Genomic DNA, 6,183 nt, shown 5'->3' with positions numbered 1-6,183 from the left:
AAAAAAAAAATACCATATATGGTCATACCCCCACTCCTATCCAAAATAACGAACGCTCATTGGTCGAAAAAAATATCACAAGCCACGCCCCCTCTCAAAAAAAACCAATCAGAAAAAAAAATTTACAAGCCACGCCCCGCGCATGCGTAGAAAGGAGATAATAATACCAAAAAAAGTCATCCCCACTCTGATCCAGAACCGCTACATATATACTACTAATGTAATTGCCACCGTTTTTAGCCAATCTTCAAAACAGATCGCATCGAACCAACCTGATTTACTTCGATTATATCTCGCTTTTTCAGGTCCATTCTCAACCCATGTGCTGTATAAATGCAATGCTTTATATACAACATATACAAGAAGTAACTCCTTCTGCATTAGTTGCCATCATAATAGATGTAGCTGATTTCGAAGAATTCATGACTCGTTCCGGATACTTACAGCCACGTTTTGTAATAACTTTTTTCCTGCCTAGATCGTCCCTTAAATTTGTTTCATCGTAGTTGATGATATTTTCGGCAGGCACATGTTCTAATTCATTTTTCGAATTATCGAAATATTCACACAGTATGGTTCGAGATACCTCAGCTCGTGATCGTTTTATGTTTTGGCACATGCGTTCTGCCGATTCTTTCTTATGCCTTTTCAAAAAACCAATAACAAATTGATTACCTGGCATGTTATTTTTGAATCTTTTTATAGCCTTCCGTGGTTATCTAAATAACTTTTAACAAACAGTCGAAGAGTTATTCGATCCATAGGGTACCATTTGAACAGATGAGATTTCGTTCAACAATTGTGTTCTCTTCTTCTGAAGACAGGGCAGTTGGCCCACCTTGTGGCAACGCATCTGGGTTTTTATAATGTCTTCTTAAAACCGAATTTGGAATTCCGGCACGGCGGGCTGCTTCTCGTATAGATAAACCGGCACGAATTGTATCAATTGCTTTCTTGATATTTTCTTTAGAGTGTTTATTGTATCGTTTCCCACGAGGATCTGGCTTGCAATTACGCGGTATTGTGCTAAAAATGGTTTAGAAAGCATAAAATGTCAAAAGAAGAATATTTTAGTGATTCTATTCCCCCCACTTTTTTTCACATACTTACCACGCAATAAGAAAAAATTCGTTAAAAATTTAGGATGGAGAAAAACAAGCATTTAGCTAGCGCAATATATTCGAAGACACATTCACCAACGATTAACGTATGAACGATTATTGTTGCGCATATAGCAGAGGGGCAGTGAAACAAGTTCTGACTCGCATACTGCGGCATCGTCACACGACGATGATACTCGACGATATTCAGTGGGTGGAGCAATCATTATAACGTTGAGAAAAGCCACTCTGGTGATGTATACTAGTCTCTTGTCACACTTCAGGTCCATGCAGCCTGTTTGAGTGATTAGGAGCCGAGATATGCACGTGTATACTTTTTTGATTCTATTCACCTCCACTGATTCTATTCCCCCCAAATTACGGTACTACACTAAATGTCATGGTAAAGTCCAGGCACTAGGAATCACAAAGGATGGTTTGACGCACTCTTTCACTATTCCACTGGCGATTCCGGGTTGGGGGAAACTCTCGTAGGACGTCTGGCGTCGGCGTGATTATCAAGCGGCAGGGCGGCGGCGGTCTCGGGAGTTCATCGAAGTCCGTTCGGGTTGGCCGTTGCGGTGTGCAGGACTGGTAGCTCTACTTGCTCAGTAGAGAGTTAGGGCGGTTGCTCTACTTGTCCAGTAGTTACACCAGAGGAGAGTTTCGCTTGTTCAGGGAGAACTCTGTTACCAGCACCCTCAAGCGTTTTATAGGTTTGCAACCGGTACTCCTACCCTTGGCCGTCAGAGTGGTACTTGGAGAGGATACACGGTGGCGTGGGGGATGCAGCGACGGTACCGCGAGGGTGCGAGCGAGCGCGTCTTTGACAAGCAAGTTAAGTGGGTCCGCCGGTTGGCTGAGTGATGCCTGTCTGGGCCCCGCGGGGCACGACGACAGGCGTATTTTGTGTCTGGCGACCGTCAGGTTTGTATCAATATATACGTATTGCTCTTGAAGGAAATGGATAATTGAAATAATCTTTTTGGCCAAGGCATTTTAAAATGGTGACCTCATCATTAGACACCGATTTTACTAATTTTTGTTATTATAAAATAGTCCTTGAAATTGTTTAAATTAAAATAACAGCTTTTAAACTGTAACTCTGTTATAGCGTTAGGAACATAAAACATACTTTGGTTTTCTGATAAGCGTTTAATTACTTACGATAAGGGTTTATTAGGTGTTTTTAGCATCCGAACAAGTCTTCCTAAATAACTTTCAAAGAAAAAGCAGCTTATATCGTTTAAATTTACTCTCAAATTTTCATCATCATGAGTAATGTGCAAAATATTGTAGATATTTTAAATTAATGAGTTTACACCGTGTTACTTATCAAAATTACTTACAAAAGACAAAAGTAAATCTTTAGCACACTTTATGTTGAGATCAGAAATATTTAACACTAAAACACCTGTATATTACGTAAATAATCTAAATTCGGTAGCTTTCCAATGATTTAGCTTATTAAGACCCCTAGACTATTAAACTTCTTCGGAATAAATTCGGCGACATGCTATAAATACCGCGATATTTCTGTTCTATCCGGTAAATGAAGTTTAGTCGCTGAATCAAGAAACCAAAACTTTAATAGTTTCCTTATGACTCCAAGAAAACATAAATGCATTGAATCAAGGACAACAGAAGACACAATTAAAATTCATGATTTGTAGAAGAGTGGTGACTCCATTATGGTGTTTTGGTTGTACTTGTGATATAAAATTATCATTAGAGAAGCGTCAGTTTCTTTGAACAGCTTTTTGCCCTGGTAATACTGCCCTTGTTGAGTACATCTTTCACAACCGTATTTGCCATTGTAAACTTTGACACATTTAATGTATGCTCCCTTTGGAACATCACATGTAAAACACATAATTTTTGCTGAGTAGGTGTTACTATTATGTTCATATCCTAATTGTGTCATGGTATTCTTTTTAACTTNACTATTATGTTCATATCCTGATTGTATCATGGTATTAATTTCCTTTATAAATGGAGAGAAAAAGTCGTTTAAGTCGGGTTTACCGTTTCCGCAGAAGATAGCAATGGGAAATGGATATATGTTAAAATTAAGTATAAACACTTTTCCTAATATTGACCAAAACTATCTATTCGAACTTTAACTCAGTGGCGCATCATCAATGTTAAATATTGTCACTCAGTGAAGTTTTAAGGAAACTCAAAAAACCATTTGAGACTTTAAAACATATTTCAAAGTTAACTAAATATTTCTATATATACTATATACTCGTACTTATAACGTTGCTATTCTTTTCACATTCATAAAACAGTTATCGAGTTGATTTACTTGTAAAGTAAGCGTATTTGGCATTCCGCAGCAACGAAGCAGTAAGCGAAAATAATTATCTTTGTACAAGCAGAAGCCAGTTCCATAGTTCTGGTCACTGTGAAGGTAATTGAACTTCGCGAAGTCATCAAAAAGGACTTCGTCAGTTTTTTAGTTAAATCAGCTAAACCAAAGAAACTTCTAGAACCAGTGAATGTTGAACTATGTACAAATAATCACTGGTTCATCAAAAAAGTTTAGCGCGTAAACGGGGATCGATAGTCTGGTCGCAATCAGTTGACTCGGGAACGCGAAGGGAAAAAGAGTAACTAGTGGAGAAGTGTTGGTGACACTACCTCCTGGACGATGATTGTAACGGTCCTATCAATGTAAGTGAACTTCTTAACCTTTTCGATGTATTGGTCTACGTTGAGAGAAAGATCCTTTTTATGAACGTTTCTGTTCAATTCTCTATATTATTTTTTATAATAAAGTTATTGTTTTTCAATTTTGCCTTTCTTATCATCTTAATACCTAACCCCCAGTTACGCCAAAATAATCAGGCAGTTAGAAAGAAAACCAAAGCAACAAATTACCGACGTGACATGTATGGTGGAGGTTCCGTTTGTAAATTGAGCGTGACAATATCAAATGCAACTCGCATTTGAGTTTGGACGTAATCAATGGGAATGAAATAGCGTTCTTGCATCACCAGGCAGCTCTAAGTTTAAAAATTTCTTTAAACCTTTAAGTGATTCAGTTGATTATGATTAACTGAAAAATTCTTTGCCCACGAACATAAAAATTGTTGGAAGTTTTCATTAGAATTGGTGTTTATTAATAGCTCATTTTCTACGAAATCTTCAGGTAAAGAAAATGACTCAACCCTGGTCTGATGAATCCTCCATGGTTATAAAACATTCCGAGACATCGTCGTAATATGTGTTTTCAGCTCCAGTGTTTGCAACTAGGCTAACAACATTATTTATTATAACTTCATTAATTGTACGCTTTTTGTTTGTAAGGGGCCAGATTTCTTCAAATGACCCTTTTATGCTTCTGTACTTGGCACTATAATTTTTTTCCGCCATGGTTTAACCTAAGACGGATAGCAATTAAGAGAAAAATTGAAATAACTTAGCTAATCGTCGAAAGTGGCGCTGTGGAATTTGGTTAGGTGAGCAGTAAGTTCTCGTTGAAGAAAGCGACACGTTGAGCGAGATCACGGTATTTTTGCCACAGACGGCGCGTTTTGTTTTTTGTCTTGACGAGGGCAAGAATTTCTGTGGGAAGAGGATTCTCTAGGGAGAAGTAGGAACGGAAGGTCGTGAAGAACTCGATGGCGCTGGTAATCTCGTTTGGATGAAGATTGGCAGCTACGTCGAAGTTCGCTTTTGTGTAAATTGGAGTGCACTTAAAGAAGGATGTTTCTAGTGTGCATGGGGAGGCGGCTTCAACCGTGAGGTTAAAGTCTTGAACTTTGGCAAGAAGGTAGATGCCTTTCCTGTTGGTTTTTCGGGATTCTCAAGAGTCATATTTGGCATTGAGATCGCCTGCGATGATGATCAGGTTGTTTGGGGGAAGAAGAGGGGATGTCAGAAAAATCTTGTTCGGATAGGGGGAGTATAGGGAGATAATTCGGAAGGGGCGGATGTTAGTGATATTGTGAAGTTCGGGACGAAAAGTTAGACTTAGAGAAAGGTGGGTTTCGATAATGCAGGCAACACCGATTAACTTTTCATGTAGAAGGTGCTCGCGGTCAGTCCGTTTATCTCTAATACGTTGTGCTTTCCAGGTAATTACTCGAAGATTATTTGGGTGGGCTGTTTTATTCACTGGACTGTGTTTGGAGAGCGACGACAATGCGGCGATCAATGACGTGGAGTTTTTGTTTGACGATGAGACGGTGCGAGGTGGGGGGGCTGATCTCCCTGCCCTGGTGTGAAATTTTGAAGGGCCGGCTTTATGGAGGTAACTGGAAGATGGGGATTAGCTGAGCGCTTTTTGGAGCGGCTGTAGTGGGAGGAGGAGTAGTGGTTTTCTTAATTGCTGCTGTTCTTTGTAGAACCTTGGGGCAACAGCGCTTAGTGGCACAGTGGTTGCAATTTGCGAAGGAGGGGGTGACGGCCTTTTTGCCCTTACATCTGGCAGTATCGTGGTTACGGCCGCAGATGGAGAAGACCCATGCAGTAGTTGGACGTGGAAGAACTTCAGGCAATGCCGGGCACTGAGAGACGTCTTTAGTGGCTCTTTTTGGCTCAAGTCTAACGTTGAGCTCACAGAGCTTGCCAAGTTCTATGATTAACTTTGACTTTGCGGATGACCTGTCCAAACGGACGGACACTATTGGCCAGATTTTGTTACCTTTCGGTAGAGAAGCCTCTATGGATCAGTTCGAGCTGAATTACGTCCATGGAGATGGCTTCGCCGACCCTATGAAGGGTGGCATGAAGATCCCTGTCTTGACGAAGTTGACAATTCAACCTTGGATTCGTCTAGGAATCTAAGGCGGTGACGCATGGTGGTTCTGGATCTGTGGCTTGAGTCTGGGAGGGAACGGCGGCTGATAAAGTGCTAGACTCTGTATCCTCGGACATGGTGATTGGGGCTGATTCTGTGGATTTATGAACTTGTTGAGAATAAGAAGTTTGAATTGAAGCTTGCTCGCTAAGTTATGTATCTGCAAAGGAAATTCCCTCTAAGAGTGCGAGGCTCTTAGGGGTAGTTATTCCTAGAATAGTAAACGTACGAGAGTGAACGTATTATTGCGAAAATCGTTTTGGTTCACGAAAATGA

This window comes from Agrilus planipennis, unplaced genomic scaffold (genome assembly GCF_000699045.2).
Source record: "Agrilus planipennis isolate EAB-ADULT unplaced genomic scaffold, Apla_2.0 scaffold342, whole genome shotgun sequence".
Classification (NCBI taxonomy): Eukaryota; Metazoa; Arthropoda; class Insecta; order Coleoptera; family Buprestidae; genus Agrilus; species Agrilus planipennis.
Note: the sequence above shows the minus strand (reverse complement) of the source record.